We start from the raw sequence: 26,125 nt of genomic DNA, 5'->3' as shown, positions 1-26,125 counted from the left end.
ACAAATTTTGCTATGGGTATTGAAAACCACATGTGTGCCAGGGAGGTACAGTGTTGCTATTAAAACTCACTATACCCTAGAGTAAGATAGATTTTATTATCTCCAACTCACAGATAATCTACTCTGAGAGGTTAGGTAAATTGTTCAAGGTCACACAGTTAATAAAGGCTAAAGCACACGTCTGCCTGATTCATAAATCAGTATCCTTGGATTTTTTTTTTTAAGCTTTCATTTTCACTGAGGTCTCATCATGGAGGTTACTACACTAAATTCTCTGGTTTTATTTAATCCTTCTGCCATTCCCTATGGAGTAGGTATTATCATCCCCAGCAACATGAAGATATTAAGAAGCAGTGAGCTAAATAACTTGCCCAAGGCCAACATCACTGATAAGAACCCACTAGGCAGAGTCCATGATTGAGATCACCTTAATTATCTCTGAATTTTGCCTTGAGCCAAGTATCTGGCACATGGGGGGACAATTTTCATGGTGTCACCAAAAGCCACTACACTGGTGGCACATTAAGAATGCATTGACAACTTTTATCCATGCGGCCCTTTTTCTCCTTCCCTTCCTCTTTCCATCCCGACAGGAGCAGGTGACCCCACGGCTAGGTTAACAACGCAGTTATTCCTAGTTCTGTGCTTTCATTTAAGTTCAGCGAGAAAGAGAAAAACTCTCATTCAATTCACAGCATAGTGTAATCCAATGTTGCATTTGTAGGTTCAGCTGGAGGCAGCTAGCTGGACTTCCACAGAAACGCCATTCTTTGGCCAACCTTCTCCCATACGCGGCGGAGGCAGCGGGAACAATGGAGTATGGATACACAAAGGGTGTGAATGGTTCACGGCAGCCCCATCACCATGGCCACAACATACTTGAGACTATGTTCTTCCACGGGGCCTCAAGAGCATCATCTGGCCACACAAATGTCAGAATTATTAGGAAAATATAGAATACGGCCTTTATTCACAGCCCAAGCTAGTGGGCCTACATTCAGCTCCAAGAATGGGCTTTGCGCTGTTGTCTCTTGAGAACAAAAGGAGTGGAACGTCGGGAGCATCCATCAGTAGGGAAAGAGTTAAGCAAACTGTAGCTCCTCTATGGAACAGAATACTGTGTGGCCATTAAAAATGATGCTGATAAGTCTGGATACAAAACGATGCCCACGCTGCAGTATCGAATTACAAAAGTAGACTATAAAACACGTCTTATCTTTTAGAGCCTGTAGAGTGTAGCAGTTACAATCAAGGACTGGGGAGTCAGGCTCCCTGGGTCTGCCACTTCTGGCTGCCTGACTTTGGACATGTGGCTTAAGCAGTGTCCAACTGTTTCATCCTCCATAGAGTGGGTTCTTAGAGTTACTGAAAAAGTGGAATCAGTATATGTCAAGAGCTTAGAACGGTGCCTGGCTCACAGCAAGTACTCAAGGAATTTTGATCCTTTAGAAAATAAAATGTGTAAGTGCTTACATGAATAGAAAATTGTCTGCAAGGCACCAAGGTGCTACCAGTGGTCACAGCATATCACTGCATCATATGATCTTAAGACCTTTTACCGTTTCCCGTTTGCTTATCTGTATTCTCTATTTTTCCATAATAAAACATAAGCTTTTTTTTTTCTTTAATACGAAAGAAGACCGCTTTTTTTTTTTTTAAATCCTAAACTTTTAATGAGAAACAGAAACTTGACCAAAACTCGTGTTTTAAAAAAACTGTGGGTCAGGCCAGGTAATACAAATCCTGGAGTGGTGTTTCCCGGTCCTTTCTAGTTTGGTGCCCTAAGAGCAAGAAAGAATTTGCACCCTAGCACCTTGGCTCTAAATATGCATAGGCAGGACTGTGGAGAGGAAGAGAGCAGAGAGCTGGGAAAGCCTGATTTCATTTGTAGCAATCCACTTAGTTAAAAATGTCAGGAAGTTTAGTGGATTAAGGGTATTACGGCCGCTATTCATAAAGGTGTTTTGTTAGAACTTCCAAATAGCAATCTGGTGAAATAAGCCTTGCACAGCCTTAAATGAAAGCCTGTTACAGTACTTAAAGTTTCCTAGAGAAGGAAAAAGACCCCCAGGTATTAATTTACCTAAAGAGCAGCTGTCTCGAAGATACTGTAATGGATCCTATGTAGCCAAGCTATAAAACAGGTTACCCGTCACAGAACGAGGAGGTTTGAGCCCAGATCACCCAGGGGTAGAGCTGCAATTAACGGTAATGAGAGGCATGTCTGCATTCTGATAAGAGCCACGGCTGTACACATATTATAGACTTGGGTCCCTTCTTACAAAATCCAAGGACATTTAAGGCTGCTGGAATCCAAGAGGCGGAAAGCGTGTTCAGATTTCAAAATTCACAATTTTTTTTTTTTTTTTTTTTTTTTTTTTTTTTTTTTTTTTTTTTTGGAAAAAGGGGCCAATGCACTTATCTCACAAATGCGTCTGGCATGGGAATGTTGTGACAAATGCTAGGAAGAAAATAAAGAGAGATTCGCTTACTGAGCCCCCATCAGCAAGGCACTCCCTCTTAAGCCAGTAGATGTAAGGCCTCAGTCTTACATCTGTGGAGCAGACAGTCTTGTCGATGAGGCTCTGAATCCCGTGTCCCAGAGAAATTCCATTTTCCCTCACCATTTCTTACCAGATCATAGGAGGTAGCAAGAGAGAGAGAAGACTCCATCACAATTAGAAGAAGGTCAGGTGAAGGTGAGAAGTTTTACAGAGTAGAAAAGGGGTGGGGCTTGGAAACGTGAATTCTGAGGGGTGAATTCTGGCTCCGTGAACAAGCTGAGCTATGTGAACTCGAGCTCACCCACCTGTCTGAGCAGGCTCCTCATTTGGCCTGAGTACTGACAATACAATGGTGATAAGCCAGGTCCTTGCCCTCAAGATGCTTGGCGTATAGATGAAGTGGCAGAAGAGCAACAGACATTTAAAATATGATGTGTTTGGTGCTATGGTAAGGAAAAGTTCGGGAGACTACGTAAGCAAACAGGAGGGTCACCCAATCTGGTCTTGGGGATTGGGGTGGTTAGGGAAGGCTTCCCGGAGGAGGTAACATGTAATGTGAGCTCTGAAGAGTAAGAGCCAAGCTGTGGGTGCGATGGGGTAAAGGTGGAGAAAACACTGCACTTAGAGGGAATGGCCTTTGCAAAGGCTATGAAAGGAGACAAAAGGCACTTTTCGGGGAATGGCAAATAGTTCAGTGTGGTTGGAGAGGGGGGGAGAAGGGCCAAGAAATAATGGGGCCAGATCTCACAGTAAAGCCTAGTAACAGAGTTTGAACTCCCCCCCGAGGGAGACTGGGGAGCTCTGATGCATTCACCGCTTCTGGAAAAGCCTCGGGAAGCAGGGATGCAGACCTACCAAAGGAAAATTACCCCAGGTTTGTTTCCCAGTTCAGAAATCTCCCTCTACTGTGTTCATTTTACCTCATTCCTTTGACAACCTCAGCATTTTTCAAATTATGCGGTCTACCCCATGGAAACCTCTGAACCACACCACTATCTCAGAGCCCATCTGTGGCAGGTCCCACAGTCTCCGTGCAGACACTACCGATCTCAACAAGCACCTACCTCCATGTAATTTACTTTCAATCATCAACCCCCACATCTTAAGCAGCGTTGGCTATCTGGTAAACTGAGGTCACCCCAGACGCGCAGATCTGAAAAGAAAGCTGAGGAGCCACTTGCCTCCGTTCCCTCATTTCAAGGCTGAGTTGAGGAGGAGAGCAAGTACTTTGCATGAAGTCTTGGGTTTTAGTGGTAGATTCAAAGTTAGACCTCACATCTCCAACCCGACTCATGCTTTTGTTCTACCTCCTGCCCCCCCCCCCCCATCTCTCTCCACTGAGACCGGGGACACCAAATTCCCATCCCAAAGTCACAGAGGTCTCTCACACACCTGTGCAGCCATGCGGGCACATGAAGTCTCATTTGCCAGGAAACACCCGGGAAGGAACGGGAAAGATGGTTGAACAGGATGGAAATGATAAGAAGGGAAGCTAGTTAGAGCGATCTTATCCACTAGAAAAAAAGCAGTAACATCACAGCAGTTGAGGAAAAGAATCAATTCCATTTACACCAAGCGCTTTAAGGTAATGAAAAGTGCTTCCAGCATTACCCTATTTCAAAACATTTATCAGATGCCAGGGAAATTAAGCATGTGCAGGCATACACGTTATTCTGTGCAAATGGTTTATCTAGCAAAATAACCAGGGGGAAGAACACATCTGAGGAACTTCAATTTTCAAAGGCCAAGTGGATCAAAGACAAGCAACAGAAAAAGAAATACTAAATTTAGTCGTCCCCCACACTGGATAATTTCTTTTCCAGGTCTGTTGGCTGTTGCATGGCCATGGCCATGGTGTGAATGAACTTCAACTGAGCCTCTCTCTATCTTTGCCTGAGCCGAGTCCAAAGGGTCAAGCTGAAGGTGCTGATTGCAAGCATGCTTTGCTTGTGTCCCTGAAATATCTGTTGGCTGTCGGTGGGGGGGGGGGGGGGGGGGGGAAGTGGCAGAGAAAGCTCTGGAAGTTTTTGGACCTCAAGAAGTAGCTGAGGAAAGGATAAGAAAGGTGAGAGAGAAAGAGAGAGAGAAAAGACAGATACAGATGAAGACAGACATTTTACTGAAAATGAAACTTCACCCAAAGAACATTTCAATATAAATTTAAATAAAAAGGTCTAGTAGGGGAAAAGCAGAGTGATTGACTTAAGCTTAATATACAGGAGCTGAGAATTCTGAAACCCTTGCGTTCTGCTCCCTTGCCTCCACAAAACAGGGCTCCTGCGTTCAACAGTCTCATAAGACGTGCACAAGGTGTTAAGCATAACGATGTTCTTCTCCCATTTTGAGGACATAAAGTATTTTGACAAATTCTAAACAGCACCGTGAAACAAACGATCCAAGGTGCGGGGCTGGGTGTAGTGGCCGGTTACAGCTGATGCCGGCTGATCTGGGGAGATGGCCCCAGCACAAGTGCCCGCTAGTGACAGTTCCGCCTCCTGGTGCCCACCACTCCATGCTCCTGTTGCAGCTGCTGTACGTTGGGCTCCCACTCCAGGCTCAACAGAAATACGGACTCTGCCCTACCTTTCAAAGGAGAACTGATTTCTTTAAGGGCTGGCTTTTGTCCTGTAGCCAACCTGTCAAACCTATCTTTCTCCCGATGACCACGGATACACTGCCGGCTAAATTTAGATGATGTGAGCATTTTCGAACCTCTCATTTCACTCCAGACAAGGGCAGATCAACGTGCCCTTCCCAGATCATGTTTCTCCCGTGACAATAATACTGCCACCCCAAGCAATGGGGGGAGATGAAGCCAGACCCCAGGGGAACTCCTGGATTCTCTCTTCTTGGCCCTACACCTCCAGGAACAATTCCTGCCACACACCGTGTGTACACGGACAGGGCGGTGAGCCTCATTTTAAAGACTTGTAGGAAAGGAAGTGCCACCCTTTTACGTAGGAACCTAATTCTTCTGTTTCAGAAAGCTCATCGCTACAGAGTCCTTACTGATGCTTTCTGGGAGACGAGAAGAAAATGATCTTCGGAGACCAAGCCTCCAGCCTCAGCCGCACCTCCAAATTATCAAACCTCTTTGTACCTCGGTCCTCTCATCTGTAAAATGAGAGTACCTCATTGGTTATCAAGAGGGCCAAGTGAGCAGATTTCCGTGAAGTGCCTGGCTTGTCCTAAGTACTCCATACATGTCAGCTGCTGTTACTACTGCTAGGACCACTGCTTCTGTTGTTGCTGTTCCTCAGTTTCCCCAGCTGTCTGACCTCAGGCAAGCTCACCTCCCTGAGCCTCACTGTAGTTTCCTGACCTGAACAGTAAAGGTCACACTGACTTTGCAGGAGGAAGTCTTACAGGATGAAATGAGGTCAAATCCTTGGAGCATCTCGCCCACTGCCAGGCACACAGGAAGAGCTCAAAAATGTCAGAAAACCTCTCTTGTTCCAGATGGGAACCATTTCCCCTTGTTCTGTTGTTCGAGAATGACTTAAAAATAGGCGGAACCACTTGGGATTGAAATCATCCACAAACATTTATTCAGTTTCTGGTAGGTGATGAGGACTTCCCAGGTCCTGGCTCTTAAGGTTATGCCAGGACAGACAGAGAGGGTCTCTATTGTCAGAGAGCTCAGAGAGTCTAGTGAGAATAAATCAGTAGACATTTCTGTTCCTGCCCTGCCCTGGAGCTGAATCTTTCTTCGGAATAATAGCTACCATTTATTGGGCTTATCACAGGCGGGCCTCAACACCAACTCCACCAAGAAGGGCCTTTATTATCTGCATTAACTGACTCTTCAGTCATTTGGTTTGTAAGTGGCTGAGCTGAGATTTTGTTATCCCCGCCAAATTATTTAGGTAAGAGGCTATTCCAGGGCCTCTGTTCTTAGCCACTGCATTATATTGCCTCAGGTTCAAGGTCTTGCATCAAAAGCAGCATGAAAAGGAAAAGAAAGGCGGACGAGAAACTCTGACTCCCCAAAAGCCCATTTGGTGGTTTCTGGAACAAGGGCCGTGGCCAGTGCCGGCCAGGATGGGGGCTAGCGCTTGTAATCTGAAAAGCAACCCAGCGGATCTAGATGGATCTTCTTTCAGTACTGCCTTATGTTACACAAAGGCACAGGCAGGGAGAGGGAATTTGTGAGAAAAGCAAGGTCTAGACTCTCAGGGAGGGCGGTTCTGAAAGAATTAACTGTAACCTGATTAGGACATCAAAAGGGCCCAGCATTCAAGCCCAAAGCTTTATGTTCCATTATGCTCCACCATTTCCTCGGTGGCAGCAGGGAGAGTCCCGGCTGCTCTAGCCAGGGCCCGGCCATTTGCAATATGGCCAAGCTCCTAGGGAGGCAGCAAACTCCACAGGAAGGGAAAGGCCAGAACTTCTGTGCCCATTTCACAGAAGGAGAAGCCGAAACACAAAGGTGGCGTGGATTACACTAGAAACGTGGATCCTAAAACTCAAGGTTCTTCTTCAGAACATTTCAGCTGGGTAGGCTCACTCTTTGACACGCAATACAGACACAGACGGAACAAGTTCAGCCTTTCCAGATGCCATGGAGGGGAATGTAGGGCCAGTGTAGGTACAACAGCTGCTGGGAATACCAGGTGAGCTTCTGGATGGCCTACAGGTGTCTCCACCACCGCAGTTCCAAGAGCTCGGGTGTTTCCGAACCAATTCTCAACGATTGCTGGGGTTTGCCAACAAGCAAGTTTTTTCAGCTCACTCAGACTAGATGGAGTTCTAGATGTTCTTTTCTCAAAATTTCCTTAATGCCACACAAGCCCTCCATGCTCTCCAGTGGCCACCAGATATTATTAACAATATGCCCAAACCAGAAGCTAATGGAATGGTTGTCTTCCTCACTGAAGAATGGGAGCCCTGGATCCTACAATTCAAGATGGCCGGTGGCAAGTGAGGGCTTTGCTCTCATTCTTGGCCCTCAGATGCTAGTGAGTGTCGGCTTCCCATCCACAGCCCGGGTCTAGCCCTTCTACACCACCAGGAAGAGAGTATGTACAGGTAGGTGGGCATGAACCTTTCCTACTGGTAGGGCCTGGTGGCCTCCTTCTTGGGAGGCAACAGACAGGAGCAGGTGTGTTTCTTTCATCTGTTGGACTCAAGTGCAGTTAACATAAAGATGGTGACAGTGGGTACAGACAGAATAGGAGAGACAATGTCCTGCATCTTGTACTTGGAGTCACTCTACCCCGGGAATGGCTGGGGGCAAAGTGTAATCATTTGAGATATTGGAGAAGCTTATATTAGAGAGTCAGAAAACTGGGTTCTAGTCCTGCTTGCTCTGTGACTCCAGACAAATGACCTAGTCTCTCTGAGTCAGTTACATCATCTAACTAGAGGATGGCAGTGATAGTTTTCCCCTCATAGATGGGCATGCAGATGAAATGGGATATCAATGCAGATCTTGTTTGAGTGCAGGCCCATCAATTACTACCTCTATTTCCACAACTACAATATCGAATCTGCCAGGCCGTAATGCATACTAATGCACAGCCCGTTTAGAGCACCTAGCACAGGGGAGAGGAGGAGGGCAGTTGTTATTTTCCACTCTCAGTGACCTCAGAACCCTAGCTCTCTCCTCTCTGACCTCCCTCCTGGTTGCATAAATGGATCTGTTGCTTAGGGCAGAAAGCATTTCTCCAGCCTCACTTCCTCCCAGCTCAGAGGACAGCTGCTCCCCCCCCCCCCCCCGCCACCAACTCCCGGTTTACAATTCATTGACAGTGGGACACCCGGGTGTTTGTATAGTGTTTAATCATTAGGAGGTGACCGGCTCTAACACCATGAGCCCCAGCACATCTACAAATAAGTCAGCTATTTGCCTCAGTCTCTAAGTGTCTGTTTTCAGGAGGCTTCTCTTGAAGGACACGGGGATAACCTGGGAAGTAGCTTAGAGGTGGGGAGGTTACTTCCAAAGGGCACGGTGGGACGTGGCTACCAGAGGCGAGGCTTTAAGTGCCAGACTGAAGCACCCACCAGCCTGGAAAGTACAGTCAGCTTTCGGAGAAGGGACTTCCTCTCCCAGAGATGGAATCCCTAGGCTTTCCTCTTTCCTTCTGTCCCATTTCCCTCCCTGCCAAACCTGGATTGCTCTTTTTCCTCCTCACCACTTACAAAGCCCAGTCTTACAAAGACCCACCTAAAAGTCCCCTCTTCCAGGAATCCTTCTCAGTCTACTGAGGCTACAGTGCTCTCATTTTGACCTCTGAACTGGAAAGCAGTGACATTCCCCTGTCTGCACTGCCCTTCCCCTCAGTTGCCCATGACCAGGTCTTTGAGATAAGGGAGAGGGCTTTGGGCTTTGGTATCTGTAAAGAAGGCTCCACTCCAGATCCCTGTGTCCCCACAGGACTAGCACAACACCTCATACACGGTAAGCTTCTGGCAGTGCCGAGCCAGATGGGTGGGCCGGCCACACCCAGTCATCTCCATCAGACTTGCATCTGATCCTCACTGAAGACCTACTCTGTGCCAGCCACTCTGCTAAGGGCTGAATCGGTGCTGAGAGTGAGAAAAACAAGGGTGTTCATAATGAAAAACCTGGGGAGACAGGACTCATCTGGCTAGAATTGGAGTTCAGTTCAACAAGTATTGACTGTGGACCTACTACGTGTCAGACACTATATTATTAGGTCCTAAAAACCCTGTGATAAATAAGATAATCCCTGCTTTTAAGCTTCAGAGAAAATGGTGGGGGGAAGGACAAGATTTTGTTAGAAATTAAAGGATCGCATGGGGTCCTTTGGGAGTGCAAGGAGGGAAACTTACTAAGTCTGAGATGCCCAGCAAGGTGACACTGGAATTGAATGTTGACAGAAGCATGCGTGTCAGCCTGGCAAAGCAGGCTCAGGAGAGGGGATTCTATGGGCAGGGGCACAGCGACTCAGAACACCGTGCAGTATGCTGGAGACAGCTAAGAGTTTGGTGCTGTGGATTAGGACATGGACAGTGAGGCTGGTGTGGCAGCAAAGGCCAAGGCTGGGGGACCTCTGGAGGCTGGCACTCTATCTTGTCTGTGATGTGGGGGCCACAAAGGATTTTAAGCAGGTGAGTGATGCACACAGATCGCTGTGTCTGTGCTGGGGATGGTGTTATGAGTAAGAGGACAGTGGCAATACAGCAGAGGGACTGTGCCAGGAACCACAGAACATGCCAGGAAGGGGGGTGGGGTGGGGAGGAGAGACAGAGAGACAGAGACAGAGAGGCAGCTCTCTGGCTCCAGCTTTAGCAGAGCTCAAATCTGAAATCTGGGAGCTGACCTCAGTGGCACCAGAGTGGCTGAGTCATTAACATGACAAGTGCTGCTTGTGGACAGAGCAGCTCCCCTACAGACTTCCTGCAGGGCCATTCAAGGCCAGGGCTGTATTAGCCACACAGGCTTGCTGGCTTTGCTCTCTACCCCTTTATTCCAGATCATTAAGAGCGCAGCCCTCTGGGAGACTACCTCGGGCCTCTGTTTAAAGTGAGAAGCAAGGACATTTAATTGCCTCAGCTAGACACCCTGCTTGACTCTCCTCTCCCCTCCCCGCCATACCCCCTGCCCGTTCAGCACCCCAGACCCTCCCACGGCAGCTTCACCCCGTCCCACAGCGTGTGTCTTGAAACATAATCAGAGCACGATCCAAGGCCCTCTTCAAATTATGGCTCTGATCTCTACTTCCAAAAGCGAGCGGGAATTATAGCTTGGCGCAGAGAGACGTTCAAATCCACAGGGTCATAAACCCTTTCAAGTTCTGTTTTAAGACCTTTGCTAGGGATTTTCACAGGTTTGCACCTCTGATGTTGTTACATGGTGGTTAGTCTGCTGGTTCCAAAGAGCAGGACCTCCTGCCGGGACGTGGAGTGTGTAATGCTTTGGCTTTTGCCAGTTACCCACTGGGGTCTCAGGCCTTCAATGGCGTCATCTGCCTTTCTCCCGACAGAGTGCCCCAAGGCCAGGAGAAGCAGGGGGACCAGGGCTGGGTGAGCAGAATCAAAGAGAAGGGTATATTGAGGGATGGAGGGGCTGCCGGCAGGTGGCCACAGTGCTGGACCTGAGGCTGAAAGGACCCATGTCTCGTTCCTGGTTCCCCAGTTTAGCTACTAGAACTTTTCTGTGCCTCCCTTTCCTCACCTATGCCATTGGCATGCCAGTCCTTTGCTACGTGAAACCTGCTGCCAGGTGCTGAGGGTGTGGGCTGGGCTCAGCCACTGTGCTGACACCATCCCGGCACGACCCTCACTCGTCCTTCAGCAGCTCTATGAAGTGGGCTCATTAATTTTATTTTTCAGATGAGGACACGGGAGCTCAGGATGGTTAAATTAACTGACCTCTTATATAGCTGAGAAATCACACAGCTGAAAAGTGGCACAGTTGGGGTCTGAACACGTCGGAGGGTCAAAGGTTTGAAATCATTTTTCCAAATAAGATAGTAGACTGACTCAAACCATTCAGTCTTCCATAGGAGAAGCTCCTGGACACCAACAAACCCATTTTTTTGAAGGCAGGTTGGGGCCATGGTTAACTTATTGCAGACTAGATGAGGACTTAGTGGGTTGGTTGGTTGGTTCACTATAAGCCTGAGCATCAGATTAATTTTATGAGGCCATGAGTTGTTTACAGCTGCTAATGCCTGATTGGCCAGTGCCTTGTTCTGTTTGGTCAGTGTCATGTTCTGATTGGCCAGTGCCTTGATCTGGTTGGGTGGTGCCTATATCACATGGTTTTAAATATTTTGCACATTAGCCCTGCATCACAGAGCTGCACAGTCATTCGTCCATTCATGGTCCAGGTAATGAACACCCCTCTGAGCCAGGCACTGTGCTAGGAAGGAGAATAAGCTGCAAACAGAAGTGACCTAGTTACTGTTTTACTGACGCTTACAGTTAAATGGAGAGACATAACATACAAATAAAAAAATCAAGGATGTGATATAGACTGGATCCTCTAAAAGACACTAACAGCTGAGACCTTTGTTAGATCGAATGGTCAGGGGCAGTGTCTCTGAGAGGACGTTGATGTGTGAGTTGAGACCTGAAGGACAGGGTGAGTCGGCCTTGTAAATGGAACGGGAGAGGGGTAGGAAGCACATGCCAGGCAGAGGGAAGAGAAAGCTCAAGGGACTGGATGAAGACATGAGTCACGGAGGGGAAAGGGGGATGAGGTGAGGCCAGAGAGATGGGCAGGGGCTAGAACATGTCCTTGGAGGCCATAGTAAGGAGTCTGGGTTTTATTCTATGTGTAGTGGGAAGCCACTAAGGTAAAGTTCTAGGCAGGGGGCAGAGGGGATCTGATGTGTTCAGAAGATCACAGTGGCTAGACAATGTACATGAAGCTTTCAGAGAACACAATGAGCCCAGGCAGGAGGCCACAGTAGGAGCTGGTGAGAGATGAGGGCAGCCTGGATCCATGTGATGGCAGATATGGGGAGGGGGGAGAGAGAGAGAAAAAGAGAGAACGAAAGAGAGAGAAGGGAGTAGAGAAATTTGAGAGATCATTTGGAGGGGTGTGCCCAACACTTGCCAATGGATGGGATGGAAAAGGAGAGGGAATCTAAATTTTCAGTTAAGTCTTACTAATCATTCTTAGGATAATATTAATTAACTAAATATACAGCAAACACCTGCTATGATATATGGAGGCTCTGCAAAGCCTGGGAATGCCAGGGAGAGTAACATAGTCTTCTGGTTCCTCTCTCTTAGTTTAGCAGGAGGCACCACAATCCACATACCATATAAGTATTTTTAAGTAGGTTCTATGCCCAACATGGGGCTCGAACTCATGACCCCAGGATGTAGAGTCGCATGCTGTACTGACTGAGCCAGCCAGGCACCCCAAAGGAGACCATGTTCCAAATGCATGTTACTACCAGAGAGCAAAGCATAGGTGACAGGGAGACCCTGGGTGGATGAGAGATGCCTAGAGGACCCTGTCTGGGTTTATGGGAGAAGCAGAGAGGGCAGGGAGGCTTCCCAAGGAAGGCTGGAGCCAGTCCTGAAGCATGAGCGGAAGGTTACTTGGTAGGAAGCCGGGAGGTTATTCTTGATTATTCAAAGAGAGAGCTGGACACATGGACCAACTGTCATTGGCACACCCCACACCCACCCACCCTTTCAGAGACAGGCATCATGATGTCCTGAAGAGAATATTAGCTTTGAAGTCAGACAGACGGGGGCCACTCACTGGCTGTGTGCCCCTGGGCCAGTCACTTCGACTCACTGACCCAGGACTCCTCATCTGTGAAACGGGGATGACGCCTGTCCTGTGGGGTCCTTTGGCACATTCAAGCAAATATGCACACCATCTGAGAGTATACCTGGAACACGCTGGGTGCTCAAGAAGTGAGAGCTGTTGCTGCTAACGAGACTCAGAGCACAGACTGCAAACTGCTGAGCCCTATGCGTGCATTTAGGCAGCCTCCCAAGGAACCTCTGTCCCTAGCGCTCCCAGAGCCTCGTGAGTTGCTTCCACCCTGACAGTGGAGAAATGGATCCCTTCTCCCCACAGGAACTCCTGTGGTCCGAGGCAAAAGGTCCCAGAGCCCACCCTCCTCTGTCCACACGGTACTCAGCCAGCAAAGCAAGCTCTGGCTGACTGGAGGACACCCCAAGTGGCTCCTGTTCTCGCCTCCAGTCTACCTGAGCACCCTGCAAAAGGTGACACGGCAGATTCATCCCATGCCCTGTGGGTCCGCTGCACATCTGCATCTACTACGTGCTCGTGGGTTACCCCCAATGCACGTCACGACAGCCCAAAGCAGCAGCCAGCAAGTTTTTTTCAAGCCTCATGTTGCCCCTGGTAGTGTTGTGAGTCCCTGTCCCCAAATCTCAGGGTTAAGCTGAGGGAGAGGTGCGGCTTTGAGCCCACCGAGCCATGAAACCACCTCATTTCCCTCAGTCCCCGTTTAATCTCCTCCACACACTCCCGCGACATCCCTCAACATGTCAGAGTCTCTCTTCACCTCTCATTTCAGGCAATGTGACAGGGCCAAGCATCACAGATTAATGAGGGAGATAAATCAAAGTGCACCGTGGACAAGGGGAAACAGGGCCGCGGGGGAGCAGACACAGCCGGCCCCCTCTCCCTGTAGCACTGAGACCCGGGGGTCTGTGCCTGGGAGAAGGCGGTGGACGGCAGACCCAAAGGTCCAGGGGTCCACTATGACAAAGGCAACTCTGAAGACGGCTGGAGGTTCAGACACCGAAGTCGTTCAATGTTTTTCAGAGGAAAACGATACGCTCACGGCTTCAGGCATCCCTAAAATCCTCCCAAGTAAGGGACAGAGTTCCCTCAGCAAGAGCAGAGGCTGGCATGACGCTGAGCTACCCCCTGGGCTCTCCTTTCACGGAGCCTCCAGATGGGCACAATGAGACCTGGGGAAAGGACCGTCTTAAAGGTCAGCAGTCCAGAGGCTGTCCCCCTTGCGAGTCTCTAAATTGGTGCTAGGCACCAGGAAGACGCCCAGCAAGTACCCATGCAGCCCCACGTAAATTTCACCTTCAGGAGGGCTGGAAACTGAGCTGTTGAACAAAGGAAGAGGTAAACACAATGGTTTTGTGCCCAGAGAGTCCTGAGTTCGAATCCTGACTTGGCCTTGCACAGCACTGTGGCTTTGGCGAAGGAATGTCACCTTTCGGAGCCTGATTGCTCATACGGAAAACCCACGGTCTTCTTGTGTGAACCCACTCCCCATGCTGTTCTGCCCTTCAGGACTCCGGTGTATCTTGCAAAGCCTGACAACTGGATGAAAAGTCACAGCATAGGGAAGTCCTTCCAAATTCCTGACAACGCCTGTTCCCAAGGCGGGCTGTCCCCTCTCTGCATAGGCAGCTCCCACTCTTTGTGCTGATTTAGGGAGCAATGTACATCCAAGTCTAACTAAATCCTGAGTCAAAACACCCACCCAAATAAACACAATTCGCTGCTTATCCGTCACTTGGAATTTTATCTTGATGAAAATAAGACTATAGTCCCATGAGCTGCAACTCCTAATGTAATTTTGGTGAAGCTCCAAGTTAGAGCAAAATCCACTGCAATGTATGACTGCAGAATCCCTCCAAAGCATCAGGAAGGTCCACGGTGCCATGACTCATCCACAGCTCTGTCCATCCCACCATTCCCCTTTGCACGATTTCATCCTGGGCCTTCTATCTGGGGGCCTTCCCCTGCATTCACCATCAGCAGTAGCTTAGAACAGGCTTGGCTTTGAAGAGCAGTGAGGACAGAGGCTTTCTCTCTTCTGGAAGGGGTCTGCTAGCAGAAGAGGGCGGTGCTCAGCCCACTGGATCTGCATACACCAGAGGCCTTGGGAAAGAACCACGCTCTGAACTGACACACCATCACACAATGACACCTGTCATCATGACTATCGGAGATGAAAAGGTCCTGGGGTCCCCGCCCTGTGCGGATGAGCTACACTCATGAGTCATTCTGCGAACTCGGCCCTTAAGTGACAAACACGAACAATGACTCAGGAGCTTGGGGACCTTGGAATCAGCCTGAGTGCACATGAAAAACTGGAGGACACAAGGCGCCTGGGTGGCTCAGTCGGTTAACCAACCGACTCTTTGATTTTGGCTTAGATCATGATCTCACCGTTTGTGAATTTGAGACCCACATTGGGCTCTGCACGGTCACAATGTGGGACTGGGATCCCCTCTCTCTCCCTCTCTCTGCCCCTCCTGTGCGTTCTCTCAATTTTTAATATTTATTTCTTTTCTTTTTTTTTTTTAATTTTTTTTTTTTTTAACGTTTATTCATTTTTGAGACAGAGAGAGACAGTGTGTGAACAGGGGAGGGGCAGAGAGAGAGGGAGACACAGAATCCGAAACAGGCTCCAGGCTCAGAGCTGTCAGCACAGAGCCCGACGTGGAGCTCGAACCTACAGACCGTGAGATCATGACCTGAGCTGAAGTAAGACGCCCAACCGACCGAGCCACCCAGGCACCCCTAATATTTATTTCTGAGAGAGAGAGAGCAAGCAAGTGAGCAGGGGAGGGGAGAGAAAGAGAGGGAGACACAAAATCTGAAGCAGGCTCTAGGCTGCCAGCTGTTAGCAAGGGCCTGACACAGGGCTTGAACTCATGAATGGCGAGATCATGACCTGAGCCGAAGTCAGACACAGCTGACTGAGCCACCCGGGCGCCCCAAGAGTTACTCTTGAGTTCATCCTTTCCAAATTCACACTGAGATGTCACCCTGTTTGCTAAAGCCTGGAAGACAGACTGGTCACTGGGCCACTAACAGTCTCCCTGGGCCTCAGTTTCCCTTGGCAAAGGGAGAGGGCTGCAACTGGTGACTCCAAAGGTCTCCTTCCCCAACAGCTTTGCTCTGTAACCTTCTATTCCATATGGACTGGCCTGGGAGAGGCAGTCTGGGGAAAACACATTTACGTGCAAGGTAACCTTGAATAAAAACCCTGGGCTGGCACAGCTGTCCGGCGTGACACAAGTCTAAAGGTTACACTGTAACCAGGGACATTTCACAGGCCAGTGTAAGGGCTGCCTTATCCACAGGGCTTATTTCAATCAGCTCTTCCATTTCAGTAACAGAAGTCAAGGCTAGGGTGCTCTTAAAAAATGACCAAGGACATTAAAGGAAATAAAAAGAAAATCTCAAACAGATGAGATAAGCAGGCCTATTTTGACACTTGGGTAATGTTTCTGCAGGATCTTTCAAATCATCACCGGCAGGAAAAGAACCTTCCCCTACGTTTTACTATGATAACAAGTTTAGAACAACATTTAACCCCCAGGGATACTCCTGGTCCTTTCTGCTCCCGTGCCACATGGTGGAAATCTCTATGGCCCTGGGCAAAGTGCATTATGATGGCTTATTTGGCTTCTAACCCCTCTATTTGATTGCAAGCTTTTTTAAAAAAAAAATGTTTATTTATTTTCGAGAGAGAGAGACAGAGCATGAGCAGGGGAGGGGCAGAGACAGAGGGAGACACAAAATCCGAAACAGGCTCCAGGCTGAGCTGTCAGCACAGAGCCCAACGCGGGGCTCGAACTCATGAGGCAGAAGACCATGACCTGAGCCGAAGTTGGACACCCAACAGCTCAGGACACTGAGCCACCCAGGCGCCCCGGACTGCAAGCTTCCTGACAGCAGGGAGCAGGGACTATGTCCTACTCATCCCTGGATCCCCAGGGCCTAGTACATAGTAGGTACTCAGTAAATATTAAATAACCCCATAAGCATTTCCCATAAGCTGTCACATATCAAAACACGGTCCAAATACTTTGTTGAAACGCAGCTGACCCATAGCATTGGTTACGATGCCTTTTCTAACTCAGTTATCGTACTCCTCAGCCATTTCCTCCCTCTTCCCAGCCCAGAGGAGCTACCAAAGACCATCAGTCAGACTGGTGGCACAGTGCCTGACGATGCAGAGGTACCAAATAAATAGGTGATGGACTGCATGATACAGAATTGGTTAAATAATGGGGAGGGGGTGGTAGGAAGCCAGGGCAGTCACCTGTAGGTAATAAAACAGTGACAGTCACTAGTACGGGTCATGATATATTTTCCATTCTCACAGGCATGTGGTAGAATTGTACTCGCATTCACGTTTGAACTGTAGCCACGTGACTTCCTTCAGCCAACAACCAATCAGTGGAAGTCATATGGGCCATGTCTGGGCAGAAGTTTAAGAGACGGCACATGGCTCACCACACTCTCCTCCTCCTGGCCATGGTTTGCCAGTGCTTTAAATGGTCAGGACTCTGGCACCCTGCGTCCTGAGTGAAAATGATGTACAACACAGCCTCTTACTGAGCTGCAGTGAACTGGGTGTTTTGGAGTCGTTTGTCACACAGCACAGACGATCCCATCCTGACTGATGCAAAGACTTGCCCAGGTACCTGCATTAAAACACACGATGCCATTTTCTGCTGCAGGGCACAGATGTAGTCAGATTTTGGACTTGGGGTTGGGGGCTAAGCTTTGGGTTGCTAAGGGAGTAAGCACAGAAAAAGGTGCCCCATTTTGGCTTCTCTCTTTGACCTCGCGTGCCTGCGTTCATATTGCTAGATGTCTTCTCAAACTCTGAACCACCATCAAGTCTAAAAACTACCCGTACACAACTACTGAAAAGGCACTAGCTTTGGGAAATGTACTTTGGAGGAGTGGTTGCGCGCCCCACCCCCACGCGCACACACACTCAGCTGTGCTTCTGCTCGCGTGTGACCTGGGACACAGTTATGAAGTCGGGCAGCAGTGACGACTGAAAGATTCTCCTGGGGCCACGATGCTGCCTTATTCTTTTCTTTTTTTTTTTGTTAAGTGAAAACACGGCAAGCACATGCAATGATACTCCACAGACTATTCATTCTCTTCTCTGCACAACCCCTCTGGGAGAATTCCTTTGTGGCTTAAAGTGCAGATGGTTTGCTTCCTGTCAGCACCACCCTCCTGTTCAGCACAGGTGGCCCCTGCCCACCCATTCCACAAGAAGCAGCACTTCCTTGAAAAGGAAGCCAGTGGTACCAGCAGCAAAGAGGCCCTTGGGAAAAGCCAATGCAGTAATTACTACCCTGTTACCACGGAAATAGCGATTTGCCTCTAAGGCTCCTTTTATGAGCTTGAAGATGAATGCGACTCTCACTCTCTCCCACTTTGTCTCCCTTGCTGTCCACAAGCAGGAGAGAAGGGGGAGAGGGACTGAAAGGATCATGGATGCTGGGTGCTGTGCTAGAGGCATCTTCTTGTCCCCAAAATAGGAGCATAAGCCTTGAATGCAGAACTAAGAAAATGCCCAGGGGCACTAGTAGGTGTTAACAGGCAGTCAAAAGGGGAAAGCAAGGAGAATGAGAGAGGGAAGAAAGGGGGTGGGAGATGGAGAAGGGGAGAGGGAGAAAGAGAGAAAGAGAGAGAGGGAGAGAGGGAGAGATCAGCTGATGGACCCAAGCAAGGAGAGATCAACGCAGACTAGGATGGGCAAAGTCACAAGAGAGGAGAAAGCAAGTCGAAGTTCACTTCACTTAAGCTGGTAGGAGGCTCAGTGCTGAGGTACCGCTAAAATGTGCCACCACGTAGGATCTTCTGGTGAGTTTATCTGTATTCTCAATTCTCTCCCTCTTCTACATGCCCTACTCTAACTTACATCCCCAGCCCACGGTCCTCATGCTTCACTGCCTTAATTTACAACCCTTCTATTTCATGTAGTTATTCTAAGCTGTTGTGGAAAGAAGAGGGCTTAATTATGTTAATTAATATAAAGAAAAGAGAATCACAAAGAGGCAGAGCCCAGAGTGCTCCGAACGGCTTGTAGGACTGAGGAGTATCCGAGTATTTATCTTTGCTCAGTACTTTACAAAACGCTTTTACCACCTCCATCTCGTGTACTCAGGACAACGGTCCTGGGAGACATGTATGAGCGCTGTCCTCATGTTAGAGACAAACCCCCAAAAGACAGAGAGTTAAGGAACTTGCCTGAAAGTGAAGACTGGAACCTGGGTCTCCTTATAGCCAACCCTGCGCCTCTTCCCTTCACTCCACAGCTGCCTTCTTAAAACTTTTTTTTTTTTTTAACGTTTATTTATTTTTGAGGCAGAGAGAGACAGAGCGTGAATGGGGGGAGGGTCAGAGAGAGAGGGAGACACAGAATCAGAAGCAGGCTCCAGGTTCTGAGCTGTCAGCACAGAGCCCGACGCGGGGCTCAAACTCACGGACCGTGAGATCACGACCTGAGCCGAAGTCGGGCGCCTAACCGACTGAGCCACCCAGGCGCCCCTCCACAGCTGCCTTCTTAAAAAAGTGTTTATTTATTTGACAGAGAGAGTATGTGTGCACACGTGAGTGGGCAGGGGAAGAGAGAGAGGGAGAGGGAGAATCCCAAGCGGGCTCCACGCTGTCAGTGAGAAGTCCGACATGGGGCTTGAACCCACAAACCATGAGACCGTGACCTGAGCCAAAATCAAGAGTCGGACGCTCAACCAACCGAGCCACCCAGACGCCCCCATGGCTGCCTTCTGAAATATGACTAGGTGGTTTATCTGAGTGCTGTCCAAAAATACCTTCTACAGTGATGGAAATGTTCCGTCTACATTGTCCAGTAGGGAAGCCAGGAACCACATGGGACTTGCGAGCACCTGGAATGCATGGCTAGTGCGACTAAGAAACCCACCTTTCAATTTCTGTTAATTTTACGTTCTGATGGCCACATTTCATTAGTGGCTCTTCTACTGGGCAGTGACGATCTATATTCTCTCACTCCCACCACATGACTGTAAGGGAAACGGGGTTCAACTACTGACACCTAGAGATGGCATGAGGTGGGATTAACAGTAAGAGAAGGAAAACTCCCCTGTGCCTTTCCTGGTGTTGGCGAGGAACTCGCAGCGCAGGGCAGACCCAGAAGGGGGCAGTGAGTGAGGAGGGAGGAAGGGGTGGGGGAGCTCCTTAAATCATGGCCCGGCCACGGAGGCCCACTTCCCTCTACGCTCTGGGCAGAGAGACTCCAGCAGTGGTTCAGGGACCACTGAGTGGTTAGTCGGGACCGGGAAAGAGAATTTTTCAGATGACTGCAGGCTCTCTGTAGACTCTGGCGGGGGGGGGAGGGGGGGGCCTGGATGTCCTGGATCACGAAAGGGAAGCACCAGCCCTCACTTGGGGAGGTTCCTCCCCTAGCCAACCATACAAGTCTGCAAGAGGTCAGATTTAAAAAATGAGCACCACTAGTCTAAACCCACAGGAGGCCACAGAGTAACGGGCTCATTCTGTGTAAGAAAGAGCCTTTTCCTTGAGGTCTGAGAGCAGTGATGGAAAAGGGGGTGAGGGCAAGCCCACCTGCAGTGTCCAGGTGCCAACAGTCTGGGATGGGGGGAGGGGAGAGGAGTCATAAAATATCCCCCTGTCCCTCTTAAGGCAAATTGTTTTGCACCCTTCCTCGAGGAGGTCCAGGTGCTTGCATTTTCAGTGACTAGGGGCTCATTTAAAGATATGATGCCAGGGGCGCCTGGGTGGCGCAGTCGGTTAAGCGTCCGACTTCAGCTCAGGTCACGATCTCACGGTCCGTGAGTTCGAGCCCCGTGTCAGGCTCTGGGCTGATGGCTCAGAGACTGGAACCTGCTTCAGATTCTGTCTCTCTCTCTCTCTGACCCTCCCCCATTCATGCTCTGTGTCTCTCTGTCTCAAAAATAAATAAACATTAAAAAAAAAAAAAAAAAGATATGATACCAGGGGGCGCCTGGGTGGCTCAGCCGGTTAACTGTCAAGACTCTTGGTTTCCGCTCAGGTCATGATCTTGTTTCATGAGTTCGAGCCCCATGCTGGGCTCTGTGCTGACAGCGCAGAGCCTGCTTGGGATTCTCTTTCTCTCTCCCTCTCTCTCTGCCCCTCCCTCCTCCCTTTCAACATAAACAAACATGAAAAATAAGTAAATAAATAAAGAGAAGACACCAGGATAAGGGCCCGGAACAAGGGAATCCAAGAATCTCTGCACCAAGGGCTCCCTGAAGAGGCAGTAATGTTAAGTGGTTAGAGCACCTGGGAGGGTCTGGAGGGCCTGGCTTTCCACCCAGCCTGGACACCTGTTAGGGGTGTATATGACCTTCAGCACGTTTACTGACGCTCTCAGAGCACCACTGCTTCAAGTCTATGAAACCGGGATCATACCGCCCCTCAAAGGCTCAGAGTTAGGAGGAAAGGACATCATGCATGTCAGGTGCTTCATACAGGGATCCATCGGGAAATGGCGACTATTACTGTTTTTATTGTCACCCGGTAAGGGACTGTATTAGTTTTGTATTGCTGCCATAAAAAATTATTATAAACATGGTGTCAAAAACAACAAAAATGGGGGCACCTGAGTGGCTCAGTTGGTTAAGCGTCTGACTCTCGGTTTCAGCTCAGGTCATGACCTCATGCTTTCATGGGTTCAAGCCGTGCAGACCCTGCTTGAGAGTCTCTTTCTCTCTCCCTCTTTCCCTGCCCCTCCCCTGCTCGTGCTGTCTCTATCTCTCTCAAAATAAATAAACTTTAAAAACAATTTAAAAAAACCACACAACAAAAACGTACTATCTTACAATTTTGTAAGGCAGGAGTCCAAGTGGAGTCCTGTGGACCGAAAGCAATGGGTGTTGGTAGGGCTGCACTCACTTGAGAGGCTCTGGGAGAATATCTGTTCCTTGCCTTTGCCCCTTTAGAGACGCCACGGGCACTCCTTGGCTGTGGCCCCTTCGGCGGTCTTCAGAGCCAGCAAGGACAAGTGGGGTCCCTCTTACATCTCCCTGCTCTGCCTCCTCTCCGCCCACCTCTTCCACTTTTAAGGACCTGTGATCACGCTGGGCCTGCTAGGATAATTCAGAGTAATCCCTTTATCTAAACATCTGCTGATAAACTGTAACTCCTCCTGGTCGTGCAGTGTAACATATCCACAGGTTCTGGGGACTAGGCTGTGGACACCATGGGACCACTACCCGGTCTACGTGGGCTTGGAAGGGAAGGCAAGGGAGTGGTTCCCACTGGGCTTCCTCTCATCTGCATACCCCAGCAGGGGCTGTAACTAAGAAATACCTGAGTTGGGGCCTACCACCTGATAAGGGGTCCCACCGATTCCATCAGCTGGCTGGGGACCTTTGGCCTGGGTTAAACTCCTCTCTGCAGGTCAGGCCTGAATCTGTGAATACATGATTTGGTTCCAGGAGGCCGCCCTGTTCTACACAAATCACAAAGCTCAGCGGTGCCCTAGGGCTCTTGGAGATCTTGTGACATAACCGGTGAGAAGGAAGGCTCGGCTTGGCAGGCTGGTCAAATACCAGGTTGCATAGTTACATCCTCACACCGTGGGACTCTCAATTCAAGCTGAAACTGGGACAGCTCTGAGCACCAAGGTCAGGGCCCTAAATGCAGACGGTCAAGTCTGTATGATGCCTGTGACTCCTAACGGAAAGTGCAATCTCAATAGCGAAAACATTCAGAATTTGGAGGGGAATGAAAACCTTGTAAAGGAGGAATAAAAATGGCTTTTTCTTCCTGCTCGGTTTCTTGGCGTGACATCAGAGGGCAATTGTCATTTTGTGCAAGTCTCAGGCAGACATGTTACCACGCAAGCATTCGTGTTTTGCTATTTTTATTACTCGTTAATAAAAACCAGTGGAGTTCAATAAACATTCTAACGGTTTAGAAGAAAGTTACCAAGTAATTCCGTAGCCCCCCCCCCCCCCGATCTAAATGTGCACAAAGAGCCTGATTTCTGTCCTTAAGCCCTCAGTGACACTTGTATGACTGGGGGATGCCATTTAGAAGCCTCTAGCTGCGTCAGCCACTGCACACAACGGCATGACAGTGATGACAGAAAAGGCCACGAGCACAGCAATGTTTCGGAGGGACGAAGAAATGTTCTTGGGGATGGAAACTTTCCAGAGCTGAGCTTTAAGCTATGAAAGCACTCAACTTGCGGGAGTGTAAGAACTTTTGATGGGTTCTGAGGGGACAGCATGCAGGAACCGGCGGGGAGTTCAACAAACCATCTGACTGTCTGCGAGACTGGTCTCTGGGCTCTCCGTGTTGTATTTCTTCTTCCTCCCAGGCTGCCAACCCAGGGGCCTCCATGCCCAGCTTTTCTTTATTTGTCTGCTATCTGGGGCCCGTGACTTGTAACAAGCTGCCTCCATTTGTCCCTTTTGATCCTGCTCCCTCAGCCGGCTGGCTCTAGTTTTGCTGGAAGTAGCTACTGATGACTATCAGGTAAAAGCTGGAGCCCAGGGGTGGTAACCCCAAAGACTGACAGGAGATCAAGGGCAGACGTGGCACTGTGGATTTATTATCATCATTTATTATTACTCAGAAGCCGGCTGCTGACATACAAGACTCACAGACCGACATGGCCCCTATCTCCCAGGCTCCGAAGGTACACATTCCTATCGGTTACTTTTAATAGCCCTGAAGATACCCAAGCCACATCCTGTTGCAAACAGCCATGGTCTGTCTGGTAGGTCAGCATCTTTTAGGGCCTTACCCTGGAATAGCTGTTCTCCACAGCCAAGCTGCTGTGGTTAATGATTTTCCTACTGGTGCGGTGAGGGGATCTGTCCGTCTTGGGCACTTCTTCCCTTGGCTGAGGTCTGATTGCTCAGTACTTTCCTATTTCCTTTGTGGAACTCGTGTAGTCTGCTACCTATGCATGAATCCTTAAGAAGTGGGCTTCTTTTTTCCTTTTTTTTTTTTTTTAGTAGGCTTCATGCCCAGCGTGGAGCCCAAAGTGGGGCTTGAACCCACAACCCTGAGATCAAGACCTGAGCTGAGATCAAGAGTTGGATGCTTAACTGACTGAGCCACCCAGGTGCCCCTGAGCTGTCTCTTTTAAAAAGAACTTCCTGGGAATACCTCTGATCTGGGAACTTCTTTTTTCAGGTTAAAAGGGAAGAATTCTGGAAAGGTGTTGCCTTTTTTGTCTATATTTTTTCACTTGTCTAATTTAAATAATGTAAAGAACATATTTCTTATTTAAAGGACTACCTAGTCTGCAGTCATTTGCATACTACTTTAAAAAAAATCTGCACACCATCTGTGATCTCTTCCTTGATATTTCACATTCAGTTGTCTCACACCTACACTATTCTTTACCCTAAACAAGATTTGTAAAATCTTGGGTTTGATGCACTAGTTATAATTTTTTTAAACATTACAATTAAAGTGTAATTGTTGAAAATAAATATCTCCCTGTCTACTATCTAAAATTACTTCCTGTAACACTAATGTTAGCCTCCCACTTTGGGAAACACTCAGGTAGGATATAGTTTTTGGAAGAGACGTACATGAAGAACTTTAGAGCAACAAATCTATTATTTCAACTTAGCCAAACTGAAGCATTTACGTGGTCAACTTCAGAATCAAAGAAATTTAACATATTTGAGAACAACCTAAAGTATCTCACTGCCTCCAGGTCCAAACTTACATGAAATAGGAAATTTAGAAGCATTATTAAATGCTACTTTTTTTTTTTAAGGTTTTTTTTTTTTAACGTTTATTTACTTTTGAGACAGAGAGAGACAGAGCATGAATGGGGGAGGGTCAGAGAGAGAGGGAGACACAGAATCTGAAATGGGCTCCAGGCTCTGAGCTGTCAGCACAGAGCCCGACACGGGGCTCAAATTCACGGACCGTGAGATCATGACCTGAGCCGAAGTCGGACGCTTAACCGACTGAGCCACCCAGGCGCCCCTATTAAATCCTACTTTAAAAAAAATCCATCTGAATTCATTCTTTCTTTCTTTTTTTAACGTTTATTTTTGAGAGAGAAAAAGAGAGAGAGAGAGAGCGCACGCGAGCAGGGAAGGGGGAGAGAGAGAGGAGGACAGAGGATCTACAGTGGGCTCTGCCCCGACAGCAGAGAGCCCGACGTGGGGCTCGAACTCACAAACTGTGAGATGATGACCAGAGCCAAAGTCGGACACTTAACCAACTGGGCCACCCAGGCGCCCCTGAAATCTTTCTTTAAAAGTTGGCCAGTTATCCATTTGGTCTTAAGTGATCACATCTGAGCAGTCCAGTCTGGGGAGAACCAGAAGACACTGTGGTCCAACTGGTCCCATCACACAGGCTAAACTAGAACAACATGACAAACACCATCCAGCTTTCTAGCCCCCACTGCAATCCTCTACCTCCAAAAGCAGAAAAGAGCTCAGCTGTGATCTATAATAATTCTATTAACCCTGCAATGAAGCATTAAATTAAACTGCCTAGGCACAGATTCTTCTTTTGCTACAAGGGAAAATGTACCTTGTAAAGCCTGAATTTCACTCTCATAGATTTACTAACCAGATACATGTTTACAGGAAAAGACCAATCACCAAAATAACTGGGTAAATTGTGAAATCTCCAGTGTGGGTGTTACAGCAGCTGATTTTCTCCCTGATAGTATTTCCTCCAAAGATTTTAGTTACAGAGCATTTTAGCCTTAGAAAGAGCAGTTCTCAAAAGGTCCACCTTTCTATGGAATTTTCAAACCAATACTTTTAAATGAATTAATTACAGGAACAAAGCTGACCTGAACTGGCACTGTGGTGAAAAGCCTTTGTCATGTGGGTATAAATCACCAGCCTGGACACTGGGGAGGACTCTGAGAAGGACACATTCAAATTAGTGGCAGAGCCTGGGCCAGATCCCAAGTTCCTGACAACGAATTCAGTGTTCTCTACCGCAGCCCAGGCTTCTGAGCCTTCCCGGAGAGAAGATGAAGATTCCTCTTGTGCAAATGCCATTCCTGGGGGTAACTTCAGCCTCTGTTTCCTTACTGTGCTGCCCTATTTCTCTGAAGCCAGAGAATCACAGACGTCACTTAGCTCTTTGTAAAAAGTATGTCCGGCAAAGAGAACAGCAAGAAACCAGGTCTGTGCTACGAATATGTGGCTTTCTGGCACATGAGGATTCACGCCCAAAAGTGTAAGGTGACTCCAAGCCCACACATCTAAATTCCATGTTCTGTCTCCTCACCCCACATGAAAGATGTCAAGCAAGCCAGTAAAATCCTTCAACAGTCAGATCACCAAAAGGTATTGAAATCAAATACAGCACATCAGAGCTGCAAGGGATTTTGGAAATCATAAGGTCCAAACCCCTACTTTAATAGATTGCTCAAGGCCATAGAATGCATCTGTGTCAGACTAAG

The 26,125-nt window shown here is 48.4% G+C and overlaps 1 protein-coding gene across 2 annotated transcripts in view; it reads right to left on the bottom strand.

Annotated features, from left to right (window-relative positions):
• The window catches only part of NAV2 (neuron navigator 2), a 324,049-nt gene that overhangs the window by 95,194 nt on the left and 202,730 nt on the right, over positions 1-26,125 (bottom strand). The gene's annotated exons all lie outside the window — the stretch shown is intronic.

This window comes from Panthera leo, chromosome D1, assembly GCF_018350215.1.
Source record: "Panthera leo isolate Ple1 chromosome D1, P.leo_Ple1_pat1.1, whole genome shotgun sequence".
Taxonomy (NCBI): Eukaryota; Metazoa; Chordata; class Mammalia; order Carnivora; family Felidae; genus Panthera; species Panthera leo.
Note: the sequence above shows the minus strand (reverse complement) of the source record. Positions and strands in the feature narration are given on the sequence as shown.